At 46.6% G+C, this 16310-nt stretch overlaps 1 protein-coding gene across 3 annotated transcripts in view; it reads left to right on the forward strand.

The window, feature by feature from the left end:
* Positions 1–6578: 6578 nt before the first annotated feature.
* The window catches only part of RFFL (ring finger and FYVE like domain containing E3 ubiquitin protein ligase), a 91613-nt gene continuing 81881 nt past the window's right edge, over positions 6579–16310 (forward strand). The window contains exon 1 of one of the 3 annotated variants that reach the window (XM_083174033.1): positions 6579–6838. The gene's annotated coding sequence lies outside the window, so the exon portion shown is untranslated. Of the gene's footprint in view, positions 6839–7105; positions 7253–16310 lie in introns of those variants that run through there. The other 2 variants (XM_083174031.1, XM_083174032.1) reach the window with 2 other exon arrangements.

The raw sequence follows: 16310 nt of genomic DNA on the forward strand, positions 1-16310 counted from the left end.
CTTTTTTTTTTTTTCTCCTTTTTTTTTTTTTTTTTCTTTCTCTCCTGCAATTTATGACGGTCATTTAATGTTCATCTTGTTTAAAAATGCTGGTCAACACTTGTATTAGTGGCTTCACGGGTTTATCAGAGGGGGGTTGGGGGGGGTCTCGGGGTAGGGTTGTTTATTGATGATGTACTAGCGTGGGGCCAAAGGGGGGGGGATCGGCCAGCCGTAGGGGTGTGTGACCAACAAGTAATAAGCCCTTGGGCGATTTTGTTTGGGTTAGGTGGGCGGTGGTGGGGGGGAGATACAGGTATGCCGCTGGGTATCGGTCATACAGGGAGGGGGGTGGCTGGTTGGGTTATGTTATATGTGGTGTGTTTTTGTCCTAACTGCATGCAATTATATCTGTTAGTGAAAACTGGGTTACGCATCCTATACACCCTCGGCCTTGGTGCCTGTGGAAATGGTCCTGGGGAACAATGCTGTCTTATCTCTTTAATAAGGTATGATTCGCATATTGACCTGGAATGTGCGCGGGTTAAACGATAGGGTGAAGAGATCCTTGGTGCTGAAACAGTGCAAGACCCTTGAGGCCGATATTATTTGTCTCCAAGAGACGCATATGTTTGGTAACAGAATTCAAGCACTGTCTAGACCTTGGATAGGTTCCTCCTATCATTCGGTATTCTCCTCCTCTTCTAGGGGGGTTTCGATTCTAATTAGAAAGAATATTGTGTTTAATCTTATAGAATATAAAATCGACAATAGGGGGCGATTTGTGTTCCTGGATGGGAAGATAAATGCCATCCGCTATTGTATAATGGCTGTATATATTCCACCCCCCTTTTCTTTTGAGGTGCTTAGGACGGCGATAGAGTTTGCATCTGCCCGACCGGACAGTTATATAATCTGTTTGGGGGACTTTAATTCTGTAATGAAGCCGACTATTGATAGATGGAATAACCGGGGAGACATACCCGTTGGGCACAGCAGCTTAGCGGAATTTATTGAAGCTATTGGTTGGAGGGATGTATGGAGAGAGCGACATCCTAATACAAAACAATACTCGTACTATTCCCAGACGTATGGTTCTTTCTCGCGTATTGATTTTATAACTTTTTAAGCTTAGTACATCTAGCCCCATGTGTCCTCATGTGAATGCCCCCTGCCCACCTCCATCCCACCCCCCTGTACAAACGCTTTTGTGACTGTGCAAGTCCACACAGTAGTCCTGCAGTAGCACATATGCGCAGAGTGTAAACATTGTGCCCCAGTGTGAATATGCAGAGAACCGATCAGAATTAGGCCCATAGGGACAGATGTATCCCTTAACAAATGCAAGCGTGATAAAGAGAGATAAACGTCCAGCCAGTCACCTCCTAACTGCCATGTTACAGGCTGTTTTTGAAAAAGTCAGTAAGGAGCTGATTGGCTGGACGTTTATCTCTCTTTATCGCCCTTGCATTTATCTCTTGTTAAGGCTTAATACAACTGCCCCAATGTCTGATAAGATGTAAGAAAGGTGTTTAATGGGTCATTTTCAGGGACCAGAATGAGGGGTCTTCAGCAGGGCGACACTCTCTGCCCTTATGGAGGAGTCCCTCTAACAGCCGGGACTATGTAAAACCCGAACCCGGACCAGACATCAAAATCTGCAGTCTGGAACTTGTAGTGTCCGGACCGGGTGGTTTCTTGTCCAGAGGGGTCCCTGTGATAGCTTTCACCAGGGAAATGGAGGAGGGGAGATTACAGCTTTCCCATGTGGTCCGGACCATACAGGCAGGATTTATTCTCCTCCTCCTCTCCCTGGTGACGGGTGTCAGAGTTTGATGTCCGGTCGGGCGGTCTGTCCTGGTCCGGTTTTTACCCATACCCGAAACAGCCGGGTATGGGTAAAAACCGGACCAGGATAAAACCGCCGGACCAGACATCAAACTCTGCATTTTGGAGCTTGTAGCGTCCGGTCCGGGGGATGTCCTGTCCGGGGGTTCTGCCTGTGACACCTGTCACCAGGTAGAGGAGGAGGGGTAGAATAAAGTCTCCCTGTATGGTCCGGGGATGTAGCAAAAACCGGACAGTCCGGACCACAGGGGGAGGCTGTAATCTCCCCTTCCCCATGTCCCTGATGATAGCTATCACCGGGACCCCCCCGGACAAGACACCCCCCGAACAGGACACCCCCCCCGGACTGGACCCTATAAGCTCCGGACTGCAGATTTTGATGTCCTGTCCGGCGTCTAGTCCGGTCCGCAGGGCCGTTTCTAGAGGCGGACAAGCCGTGCAGCAGCCCGGGTCGCTGCACGGCTTGTCCGCCTCTGTTAAACAGCCAGGGCGCCCGGCAATGTTCCCTATAAGGTGCGCACAGGGGCACCACAGGAGAGGACAATACAGCAGAGGCGCAGCGGAAGGTCAGGTGTGCTGCTGGCTGCCTTAGCCTGCGCCTGTCATACTGTATGACAGCCAGCAGCACGATCCCCTCACCTGCTCTTCCCTCTCCTCAGCGCTGTGCTGCCCTGCCCTGTCAGATATTTTAGGCAGCGTATGTCATCGGCCCCAGCTTCCTGATCTAACAGGAAGTCACATGGTGCACACACACTGTGTGCACGAGGAGCCCTGCTCAACCTCAGCCCACTAACTAGTGAGGAGAAGAGCAGCAGCAGCAGAAGCCACCTCTTGGACACTCACAGGAGCAGAGAGGTCAGGCAAGTGCTTCTAAAAATCGGGGGAGAGTGTCACATTAAGCTTCGTTTTTTTTTTTTTTTTTGGGGGGGGGGGGGGGGAGGTATAGGGACTAGGGAGAGTGTGTCATTAAGCCTGGGAGGGGGTCACATTAAGCTATGGGGAGGGAGGGGGAGAGGGAGAGTGTCACAGTAAGCTTTGGGGTGGGAGGGGGGAGAGTGTCATTAAGCCTTGGGGGGGTCACATTAAGCTTTGGGGAGTGGGGAGGGAGCTTTGGGGTGGGAGGGCAGAGAGTGTCACATGAAGCCTGGGGGGGGGGGGAGGGGAGAGTGTCACATTAAGCTTTGGGTGGGAGGGAGAGTGTGTCATTAAGCCTGGGAAGGGGGGGGGGGGGGGGGGCACATTAAGCTGTGGGGAGGGAGGGGGGAGAGTGTCACATTAAGCTTTGGAGGGGGGGGGGAACGTCACATTAATGTTGGGTGTGGATCATTTTCTTGACCACATTTAGGTCGACAGTCATTAGGTCGACCATGTTGGGTCGACAGGGGGGAAGGTCGACAGGGTTGTAGGTCAACATGGGTCAAGGTCGACAGGTGTTTAGGTCGACATGGTACAAGGTCCACAAGTAGTTAGGTCGACATGGGTTTTTCACTGTTTTTTTACCCGAATGTCGACACAGTCGACATGGACACAGCTGGAGGTGAACCACAGCCCCTCGCAACGCTCGCTTCGCTCGTGATGCTTTGGGCACTATTTTATTCTCCCACCATGCCCTAGTGGATGGTAGGGCATGAAATACCGCCTGTCGGGACATGTCGGCTCAAAAACAGTAAAAAACCCATGTTGACCTAACTACCTGTCGACCTAACCCATGTCAACCTTGTCCCATGTCGACATAAGCACCTGTTGACCTTGACCCATGTCGACCTACAACCCTGTCGACCTTCCCCTCTGTCGACCCAACGTGGTCGACCTAATGACTGTCGACCTAAGTGTGGTCTACAAAACGACCGTATACCGTAATGTTTGGGAGGGAGGGGGGAGAGTGTCACATTAAGATTTGGGGGGGGGGGGGGGGTGTCACATTAATGTTTGGAGAGAGAAGGGGAGAGTGTCACATTAAGGTTTGGGGGTGTCACATTAAAGTGTGGGGGGGAGAGTGTCACAATAATGTTTGCGGGGGAGTGTCACATTAAACTTTGGAGAGGAAGGGGATAGTGGCACATTAAGCTTTGGGGAGGAAGGGGATAGTGGCACATTAAGCCTGGGGGGGGGGGGGGTGTCACATTAAGGTTTAGAGGGGGAAGGGGAGAGGGTCACATTAAGGTTTGGGTGGGCGTGTCACATTATGGTTTACATTAATGTTTAGGGGGAGTGGGGAAAGAGTCACAGTAATATTTGCTGGGGGAGAGTCACAGTAATATTTTCTGGGGTAGGGGGAGAATGTCACAGTAATGCTGGCTTGGTGGGAGAGAGTGTCAAAGTAATGTGTACTAGAGCTGACTTCGGCGACTGTCAGCGACTGTCAGCTCTTCCAGGTACCCCTCTGCCGTGCTGGCCCGCCGCTGATTCCCCCAGCTGAGAGCAGCTGTCAGCTATATCAGCTGGCTTGGAACCGCCGCTGCTACTCTGGCTCCCACAGTTCGGATCCCCCCAGCCGCCGAAGTCCCTGGCTTGTATCGGGGAATGGCGGGGCAGTCTCCAGTGTGCTCACTTAGGGCACAAAATTTATTTGAGCGACCACCGTCACTGTTGGGGGCAGGCTCGGCACCAGTACTGAGATGCTGGGCTTCCTTCTCCCAAGCTCTCCCTGCTTGCATCTGACATTGACACTGCAGAAGAGGGGACAGACATGCAGGCAATGGGGCACATTTATCAATGATCGCATTTACAATGCGATCTGGGCGGAATATTACCGCCCAGGATCGCATTGTAAAATGTGATCAAATCACTGGGATGTATCATCCGTGGCACTGCAGGGACAGGGCCCTGAAAGAAGCCCGTCCCTGTGAAGTGTATCATCCCTGGCACTGCTGCGCGCGCCTCTGCTGTATTGTCCTCTCCTGTGGTGACCCTGTGCGCACCTTACAGGAAACATTGCCGGGCGCCCTGGCTGTTTACACACATATGTGTGTGTGTATATATATATATATATATATATATATATATATATATATATATATATGTGTGTGTGTGTGTGTGTGTGTGTGTGTGTGTGTGTATATATATATATATATATATATATATATCTGTATGTATATAAACATATGTATTTATATATATGTCACTGTGGGGGCATATATTTCTGTCACTAGGGGCATATGTGTGTCACTGTGGGGGCATATATTTCTGTCACTGTGGGGGCATATATTTCGGTCACTATGGGGGCATATGTGCGGCGCTGTGGGGGCATATCTGGCACATCTGGCACTGTGGGGGCATATATTTGTTGCACTGTGGGGGCATATGTGTGGCACTGTGGGGGCATATGTATGGCGCTGTGGGGGCATATATTTGTGGCACTGTGGGGGCATATATGTGTGGCGCTGTGGGGGCATATCTGGCACTGTGGGGGCATATTAGTAAACGGCATCAGTTGTGTAATTGCCATCACAGTGTGGGGTCTAATGGGCATCACGGTGTGCAGCGTAATGTGTAATTGTCATCATGGTCTGCGACATAATGTTTAATTGTCATCACGGTGTGCGGCGTAATATGTAATTGTCATCACAGTGTACGGCGTAATGTGTAATTGGCATCACGGATAAATAGTGTATAATGATTGAAGTAGCCTGTCATTGTTTGGCCTTGATCTGTAAAGGCGTACTAGGTCATTGTGTGGCCTTCAGCCTGCCAACTTAAGTGGCGGTAACCAATGTCTGGTCATGCAGGTTGCAAAAGTGTGATGTAAGCTAATTGTTTGGTACTTATGTAATATCTGGGCTCCCGTTTTTCTTATGAGACCGCGTCCCCTCGCAGGGCTCGCCACGCTTCGGGCACGGTGGCTCGCTGCGCTCGCCACACTATATAAAATCAACTCCATGCGTAGTTGGATAGTAGGGGTATGAAAAAATGGGGTGCATTTAACATGGTAGCCCAGATAATACATAAGTACCTATTGTTTTCCTGCTAGACCACGCCCTTATATTAAACCACACCCCCTTTAAAATTATGCCACACCCCCTATTTCGGCGCGCGCCTCGGGCGCGCGCAATTTCTATGTTACCATGTTATGTATTGGGGGGGGGGGGGGGGCGCATTTTTATTTCTTCGCCCTGGGAGCTAAATTGTCTAGAAACGGCCCTGCCGGTCCGGTTTTTACATAGTCCCGAAACAGCCTGCCCTCTGCCTTCCCTAACAGCAGGCAGCACTTTCTCAGGAGTTGGAAAATGTTGTGGACGGTCCAGTCAGTGACAACTAGGCAGCATGCCATAATGTCCTTTTTCCCTTTTTTTTGGGGTGCACACGCAGCACAGTCTCCATGACATTTCTGAAACAATAATTCCAATGGTTTACTCATAAAAATATTGTAACTCAAATTAAACAGCCTGGTCTGAACTTTATTTTCATCCTATTGTGTATCTGCCTCACCCTATTCCATCGACACAGGGTCATTATTTATAAGAGAGATACGTTGTTGGGTGTGCGTTCACGTTCTGATACACAGCACTCGGCCAGCGTCAAGAGTGACTTTTCCTATGTCAGAGCACGGCCGCACAAGTGCAACTGCGTGGAAGTTGGAACGACAGCGTTCCCACCCGGGTGACTCCGCGGTCACGTCACTGACACTGCCCCAGTCAGTCCTCCGGCGTAACTATACCAGCAGCAGTAATACAGGCGGATAGTTACTGACAACACTTGGTGACGTGTACAGCAACGGTTACGGTGGAGTCACGTGGGCGGGACTTCACATGATCATATGACCTAAAGAGAGCGCATTCGTCCTGCCGTGGGCGTGGCCACGTGTCTTTCGTCTCTTATCATTGGCACAGGACTAGGCTGAGGGTGTGGCTTTGCCCGAATCCCAGGACACCGTTGTGTTCCTGCTGCTCGTACTGTATGACTGCCGTCGGATCATGCTGCTTCCACCTCCGGGGAAGCGTCGGGAACTATGACTGCGAGACGCCACGGGGATGGAGAGTGAGGACCGGCGGTCCATCAGAGAACTAAACAGGTTGGTACACACTCCGCCTGTGCCCGACCACGCCGGATCAGTATGGTAGTTCTGCTGTGACAGTGTCAGGCACAGGCTGGTACAGGAAGCTGCGCTCTGTCCGCCCCGCTAACCGTGTATAGGACGCCTGTTACCTGGTGCTGTGTGTACTGGCGGGTGTAAACCGGTACTTGCATACATCTGTGTAAAAGTTACCCTGCATTGCTCTGTGGTCACTGGGAGCCGGAGTAATAAAGTTATCGCTGACACGATGCCGGTCACATGCGGCGTCCCGTGCTGCTCACCTGGCACCATCCATCCCGGTAATGCTATCAACCGCCCTGTGTCTGCGGTGGGCAACCTGTATCCCGTGAGTGTGCCCCAGAGCTGCTGGTGACACCTGAGGCAAGAGGAGGGGACAGCAGCTGATCACAGGTGTGAGGAACAGAGGGGGAGGGGCATTACCTGGGGCATGTGTGTGGCCAGGAGAGGGAGAGGTGCTGTGTGTCTTATACCCCTTTCTCACCAGCCAAAATTCCCGGGAGTAACCCGCGACTAGCGCTGGTGTAAATAGCACTACATGTGCCCAGACGCCGCTGCCCCCCTTACACCAGAAAATGCAGGGACTAGGGTGATGTGAAAGGGGCCAACCCGGGAATGTCCCTGCTTGGTCCAGGGACTATTTTCCCAGGTAAGTCCCTGCATTTTCTTGTTTGAAAGGGGTATTATAAGCCCCGTACACACGGGGCGATATGCTCAACGAGCAAATCGCCCAGTGAGTCAGATGTATTAAGCATGGAGTAGAGATAAAATGGAAGGAGATAAAGCACCAGACGATCGATGTTTGAAATATGACAGTTTGGAATTGATTGGTGCGTCCGCTGCCCTCCTGCTCTCTCCACCTGCAGCTCCCCAGGAGTTGCATGTGATAAATTGCATGCAATTTATCACATGCACAACTTGGCACATGACAGGGCTTGACAAATACTGGGCACCAGGTCACCACGGCGACCAGATTCTGCTTTCTGGCGACCAGACTTTTTTGAAGGGAGGAAGCAGAATCTGGTTGTCAGCAGCCCGACAACCCGTCTCTTCCCTCCTGTCAAGCCAGCGGCAGCACGGTACCTGTGTTTGCAGCGGCAGTAGCAGAACACATTTTTAAAATACACTCCTGACACCTGCAGCAGCCAATAGAAGTCCCCAGCGCCGCCGCTGCCTCATCCAATCACTGCAGGGCGGCCTGAGGCTGAGACTTCTGACCTTCCTTCCATGCAGTGTGTCATGCACCTGGCACCGAGTTCCTGCGAAGCCACTGCACCTATTGACTCTCCCGCTGTGTGGATCAACAAGGGAGACAGCGGCTACTACCCACTTCTAAAACAGGGATCTTTCCCCCGGCCCCGCAGCTGCACCTTCAACATGCAACCCCTGGGCAAAAGGGCAAGTTACCCCTGGAATCAAGCATGCAACCCATAGCAATGAGCATGTAGGTTAGCGGCAGTTATGTGACATATGTACTAAGCGTTACAACGTGTGATATTATATGTAATGGGCATCCCGGTGTTTTGTAGAATGTGTAATGGGCATTATGGCATGTTATGGAATAACATGTAATAGGTGTGTGACATGTGTAATAGGCATTGCATTGTAAAACGAATTCTGTGCCTTCGGCACGCATTGCCCCTATTTTTATTTTGTCTGGCTCCTACACTTTCATGCTGGCTCCTAGATTTTTTTAAAATTTGTCAAGCCCTGGCAAATGAAGTGCTTAATTGTGTGTATCACCTCCCGGGGAGCTGCCGGGACAGACTAATGTCTTTACTGTCCCATGCAGTGGCCTGCACATCCAGCATCATTACACAGTTCGACACCTTGTGTGCCCTCACCCACTGAGGGGGTGACTTTATTGTTTCTGCGTTCCCAAGAGATTGTGAGTCGCAATTCATAATCTTTTTTTCTGATTGCATACAAACAGACTATGGGCCTTATTCTGGTTGCTTCGCAAACTGCCCTGCGTTCCCACGGGGACCGATGGTCGATCTGCGCATTTATGTGCATACGCAGGGTTGGCGAACAGAATTTTCGACATGTGCAAGCACCCAGCGCTTGGCAGCCCCATTAGCATATGCGAATGCCCATTCCTGCATGCAAATTGCACTTGTGAATGGGTGGCGCCGGAGTCGTCGTTTGCAAGAAAGGGTTTGGTGGACTTGCAAGACTTCAAATTTGCAGCCTTGTGAATCAACCAGAATAACTCCCTGTGTTTAGCTGTGTAAAACACCTAAACCCATCTAGGTTCTGGACGAGATGCAAGAAATGTTGGGGCATCTGAACTGGTCAAATGCTGGCGGTGTCTGTTCTCGCCCAGAGCAGTTCATTTGTTGCTGTTTGGGAGCGTTCTAGTGACAGCCTGAGCGAAAAACCTCCCTGGTGAGATGGTCCTGCACACAACTAGAAGTTTTCATTAAGACTTTCCCCTCTTAAATCCCCCCCTGCCTTTTGCATCACTGATCCACTTAGTTACTGCAGCTTCATGTAACATTTCAGTTGCCATCACAAAATGTGTCATAGTCCAGTCCTAAAATGTGGGCAGAATGGAGTGGTACCTGGGCGCTATTATATAGGTTGTCTTATTATATAGCTATAGATTACCTGATTAAGTCATCACTGAAAAAAAAAAAAAAAGATTTTTAGGTAGGTTTCCTAGCACGGCGCCCATCGCATCATATACCATAAGCCTAAATCTGCTATGCTATGCGATCGGACCCGATCTTGTACAATTAAAAATCGTATAGTATCGTATATGCCATACAATGCGATGGTATATGATTTTTAATTGTAAAAGAACCCTAATGGGTGCTTACAATGTTAAATGGCTCCCCTATACAATTTTTTATTGTATAAGCACCCTAATGGGTGCTTACAATGTTAAAAGCACCCCCACTATCAACGCCAACCCGAAGCGTGGCGAGCGCAGCGGTACGTGTCCTCCGACCTTTTCCTACCCCCACTATTCACGTCGGTGTGGAGTTGATGTTAGTGTGGCGAGCCATCGAGCCCGGCAAGCGGATGTGGAATACATGTAAAGTAATACGCTTCCCCTCGCGGGGCTCGGTGTCTTGCTGCGCTCGCCACACTGTCTAAAATCAACTCCATGACGGATAGTAGGGGTATGAAAAGGTCGGAGGACGTGTACCGCCACCCCTCGCGGGCTCGCTGCGCTCACCACGCTTTGGTTTGGCGTTGATAGTGGGGGTGGCATGGGGGTGCATTTAACATTGTAAGGACCCATAAGGGTGCTTATACAATTAAAAATGTTATCGCATGCGGCCATATGGCATGCGATGCGATACAATGCATAAGATGCCATCTGATGTAAATCATGGGCGCCGTGCTATGAAACCAGTACCGATTTTGAAATCTATGCTCTCACATTTTGTGTTGGTACAAAGGCGTCTAGGTAAAGGGGTTGAATCACGGAGCGATTTTCTGAGCGAAATGCCTGCATATTGGTGTTTGTGTGTGTGGTACAGAGTAATGTAGATGAGTACAAAGAGAAGGGGAAAAATGATACCCGCACCAGTCTTTTATATATTAGGACTTTCTTTTCTCCCTCAATACTGGTATTTAGTAGGAATGATTTCCTTCTTGTTGACAGTAAGGAGGTGCTACCTACTACTAGAGTATCTACATATATCACAAACAAGGAAAGAAAGTATAATGTAGGTGCACTGAAGGTCCTTTAATGTTATATAAAATTTAACTTTTAATAATTTTGCAGTAAAATTCGGTGAAATATTAAAAAATTAGAAAGAAATAAAGAGCAGAAATAAGATTAAAATAATATGGCCACTGCTCAACTCCGTTCTATATTCTCAGGGTTTGAAATCTCCCTGTATGTTCCTTTTTTATCCTGTCAGGATACTAAGTCTCAGATTATTTCTCTGAGATATGTGTTATTTTGTAGTGTATTGTTGCAAAAAACGGGTAACAGTATTTATAATTTCTGGCCACTGTCAATATTTGCGATAGACAGGTGATAATGCCAATAATTTCCAATAGCTGTTACTTTCAGAAGTGTTATCACTTTTATTATATAATCGTGATATTTCACTAGTGTTGTATAAATATATGTAGATATGGTTTGGCAGAGCGATTCAGCAAGAAGACATCCGTCAATATCTGTACATTTCGTACTGTCTGATGATTGGACAGTGTGTACTGGTATCATCAATCTTCCAATTGCTGATTTCAATAAGGCATATGAATATATGTACACACACCCCTATATTATAGATTGTACGAGGACAAGGTATTCTGTCTTATTACCAAAGAGAGAGCTGTTTTAAGTAAGGGAATTTAGGTTTATCAGCTGCTTAGTACTTTTCAGCAATTACCCCACTTCAAACAGTATTCTCATATGTATCTGTCACTGGTTATGGGACAGTGCTTTTTTGTCCTCTATTGTAAGGAGCTATTCAGTTCCACATTAAATGACTCCTGCTGAATTAGGGGATATCAATTTATCAGCCTATAAATCTTAATTAGCTGTTACCCCATTTAAACAGTATTAGAGTGTGTGAAAACTGTTATATAGCATAGTTATTCTATGCTGTTGAGCTAAGGGACATATATTGTGGCGCTTTATTTTTATCAGCCATTACCCCACTCAAAACAGCATGTTTATGTGCTTGTCACTCCTTAGTTGGACAGTGTGTATGGAAACCACCAATCCTCCAATCTTTATTTTTGTCAGGATATCTACATACAAAAATAAAGATGTTTTAATATCTTAAATTGCACCTCAGTGTACCGCTATCAGGATTTGAACAGTTTATAGCCTCCTCACTTGTACTGGGCTACTGTTCCATATATAACAATATCACTTTGTGCATTCATCATGATTTATTGAGTAGTGTGCATATACTCGATTTGCCCATCAATATTTTCTTATGCCGGACATATGCTATAATGAACCTGCTGTAAATGCGGCTTTTAATCTGAAATGCCGGCTTTCACCCCTGCTAGTTATAAGGCTTATGAATCACTGCCGTTAGAGTATAATGAGGTTATTGTCCGTTAATACGGACTTTCAGCGGTTCTTATTGTCCGCACTGTGGAGGCTGAGTGGCGGCTGTATGATATGCCGTTAGAGTATAATGAGGCTATTGTCCGTTAATACGGACTTGCAGCGGTTCCTATTATCTGCACTATGGAGGCTGAGTGGCGGCTGTGTGATATGCCGTTCACTCGCTCCAGGGATGCAGCGTGCTGGTTTTAGTACCGTCAGCCGGCTGTCAGATAGTTTAGTACGGGCAGCCGTCCTCCCGTACTATGCCTCCAGTCTCTGCCTGTCTATGTGACACTGTCTACAACTGCATTTTTTACAACACAAATTTTGCAACAATTGTTTTAGTACACATTATTACACATTATAAACATATGAACGGAGGAGCTGTGGTCGTTAGTAGCCAACGGCCGTTTCACCTAAGCTTTTTCAAGGCATCTTTCTAATTTTTTAATATTTCACCGAATTTTACTGCAAAATTATTAAAAGTTAAATTTTATATAACATTAAAGGACCTTTAATGTAGATGAGTGTTGGTATCTCCCGCAGAACCAGCACGGTGGTTAATAATCGGTTGGGGCCAGTGTTTTCACCGGAAAACACTGGCCCTGAAAGATTGCTCCGTACACATCGCTGTGTCCAATATACTGTACATATAGTCCAAACTGAATTGAAAATTACCCTGAATCAGTGTTAACTGCCTTAGATCCTGTTTAATGTCTTTTCCTAATCTTTCTATATTCTGTGGCACCACCTATAGCTTGTCTGTATGTTTGGGTTTATTCCTGTATACAGAAAACCTGTTTATATATTGTATTGCCAGCCTGATGGGCATATTGGTGACCTCTTTACTTTTCCATCCTCTGCAGCAGGTAACCGTGCTGCTGCCCTATCTTTTCAGGCTGCTGTGCAGAAGGGCCGGATTATAATGGGGGCACAAGGGGTCAGTGCCCCTGGGCCCCCCTCTAGCTAGGGGCCCCCTGTGTTTTTTTTAGCTACAGGTTTTGTGCATGGGAGTGGGGTTGTGCTGCAGCTTCATCTATCTGCCAATGTGACAATGATTAATGGTGCTGAGCATTGGGAGCCAAGTGTGCAGTGCATTACTGGGAGTTGACTAAGTCCCATGACACTTTGCACCAGAGGGCAGAGGCTGAGACGTTTGTGCTCAGCTCTGATTGGTGGAGCTCATTACATGCTTCTCAGGCCCATGGATAACCTCAGCAGAAGCCTAGTCATGGGAGGGTTTTTAATCAGAGGCAGCACTGGGACTGTGAGGTCTCCTACAGAGTAAGGTGCAGAGGGACAAACACAGGCTTTTCATGTGGTGTGTGTATAATATATATATCTCCCCTGAAGTTACCAATTGACCAAGTTTTCACTGCCTTTACTCTCTTTTGACCGTGTAATATTCCCCCATACAGTTTGCGGCCAGTAATGACAAGTGCAAGGGGGCCCCCCTGTCTAAAGTGCCCCGGGCCCCCCGAAGGATTAATCTGGCACTGCAGTGCAGTATGTCAATGGGTGTATTTGTACACAAGGGGAGAGAAACTGATGTTACAGTAGTTTCAGCTTTTTGACCTGCATTCTAAAGATGTACTTATAGCATCTTATTGCTGACACAGATCTATAATTGATGGCCCAAAATTCCATGCTCAGAATTCTGAAAAGCCAGATTTTGTGTTCAGAATATGATATATGTTCATTCTAGGACCCGCCATCTTTGAAAACCCATGCAGTTCCTCTTCCCTGCATGGGGTGTCACTGTCTGCTGTGGTGTTTATAGCACAGGTCTGGTTTGGATATCAGTGCTGATATACAGACCACACTGTATGTGCAAGAAAATTATTGCTTAGCGTTAAAATTCAGTGCCTGAAATAAGACACAAAGTTTTTTTCATGTTTTGAAACCTTGTTTTATACACAAATAAAATATATCTGTGTGTATTTCATGTGTCTGATGTGTTTGTACAACATAAATGCAAGATACCTTAAGATACATCAACCTGTACAATGATTTTGTGATGGAAATATAATTTGGTTGGTATGTCAGAAGGAACTATGCTTGCTGGAAAACATGATAAAAGACATGTTCAAAGTCCAGAACAGACAGATCTTCATTAAGATCCTTTAGGGATAAAGGGATTATACCGGATTGTTTAACCTAGAAAAGTGACAGGCTGATGGTGAGTTCAGGACAAATCTTTCTTGTGTAATAAATTGTTTACCTAATTTTCTATATGTTTTCATGAAGACCGATGATTATTATTATTATTTTTATTATTATTTTTTTTTTATTTATTAAAGAATAAGTTTAAAATAAGCATTCTCTTTTATAAAGTTGTATTTCTATACTACAAATTGCTGGTGTCCATGTTAGAAATTGTCAGGGTTTTTTTTTTTTTCTTTTTCTTTTGCCAATAGGTAGTAAAGATAACCACAAACCTCTATTATGTTATTTATAACATTGGGAAACCATGAAGTCCTCTGTCAATTTTGGGGGATTAATCAGCTGTGTATCCCCCCTCCTCTTCTGGCTGCTGCTAGATGGTGCCCAGTGGAGCAATTTTAATATTTTCTGCGTTCAGGAGTGCACTCAGCTGGGGAAGTGAGTTTATATGGGCAGGCATCTCCCTGAGGTGCGAACTAAAATGTGTAGTAAATCAGCTTTTTGAGTGCCAAATTATGACTTTTTGCACCCCAAGCATTTGTTTGATGGTTTAGCCACGTTATGCTGCTAAATTCATGTGTTCCCAAGGGGTGATCAATTAAGTTGTGGACGCCCATTACATTTTATGTGCCCACAAAACAATTTGATTCCTTCTAAATGCAGCATTTGAGACCCTAAAAGTTCCTGTGTCATGAGAACTTAGATTTGAGATAGGGGTTGGGCTGGCACAGGCTAGGGGGAGAAATTACTGAGTACAATTTAAGCGTAGTTTAATTAAAGTAAACCAACATAAGAGAAAGGCCGTGCGGGAGAAACCCTGACAGGCTGTTTTAACGGTTGGTGGTGCTCCCAAGAAAAAGTTCAGAGTATCAACTGAAAATGGATGTAGTCTATAGGAGAAGACTGAAGAAGAACCAAAAAGGTTTTTGGGGCACGCTTGATATAATACAATGCAGTTAAGTGGATGTACATATGCTGTAACAATAAAACATAACTTTTAATAGAAGCTTGGTTAATAAAATAAGTTCACAAAATTGTTATATCCACACACCGTTTATGTCATTATTGGAGAGCACCATATATGATGGACTCCCGCCACTTATTATGACAATATCAGGAATAAAGATAATTCAACACGAGCGAAAATGTTTAGGTAAAGTATTGCCTAGTACCAATTTTTATATATAATATGCGGTATCGGCAATCGAACAGGGCACAGGTCACTGCGCACCACCACTACGGTATCCTCCCCAGTGTCGGCACTGGCGGGTATGGACAGTTGGGACATGAGAGGAAAAGAGAAGGAGGGGGTTCAAGTTTGTTGTGGCTGCACCTCAACAGTATTAACAGGCGTACTGCCCCAGTGGATGAATACAGCACTGGATGTTCCCTATAGGTCCCCCATATGGGTACTGATCCAGCCTCTCACTGCTTAGCTTCTGTGTTCGGATGGATTACAGGCGGTCCAGTGAAGTATGGCTGTATAGCCCTTGCTGGTAAATTCCGATGTCAATTTATTGGGTGAGCCAAGGTAAGCTTCTGCTGTCCAAACCGTTCAGAACAAGACAGACCTGTTACCCATGTAGCATTGCAGGAGTGCTTGTGCTGGCTGGATGGATGAGAGAGCCACGAAATAGAATAGTTAAGTGGTAGGAGGTGCTAACAAACAGAACCCTCATCTCTGCTGTCAAACATCATGCTAGCATCAGATGATTTGATGAGAGTCAGAGGATCATGCGATAGCTTCCTCGAGGATGAGAAAGGACGGGGAGGGATAGGGATCTGGGAGTAAGAGCCCGTAGGGCTTGGACAGTTTCTTTTTATGAAATATAATAAATGTACCCACGGTTCATAAATAGGAGGGAGATTGGTCCCTAGTGTCAATGTATATATTACGAAAGACACCAGAAACGCACCGGGGAATCCGGATATTGGTTGGGATAATGAGGGCTGAGAACAATGAATGATTCAGTCCTTAGAATTCTGTGCTGAAGTCGATATGAACACAACTTAGTAATAAGTGTGAGGTCTCCCAACAGACCATGTGAATGTAATCATATACTGGTTAAACAGGTAGTATTTAGGCATCAGATGTCACAACGACATGCATAAGTGATTAGTTGGTATAAATCACAGAGAACCCTAATACAGAGTGTTAGGGGAAACAGGCATTTAGCAATATAACCTGGAAAGAATGTATGCTGTCATCAGGTATAGAGGATTAAATATAAGCACAAATGCGGTTTGACAAAATAAAAT

Source organism: Crinia signifera, chromosome 2 (assembly GCF_055691185.1).
Source record: "Crinia signifera chromosome 2, ASM5569118v1, whole genome shotgun sequence".
Lineage (NCBI taxonomy): Eukaryota > Metazoa > Chordata > Amphibia > Anura > Myobatrachidae > Crinia > Crinia signifera.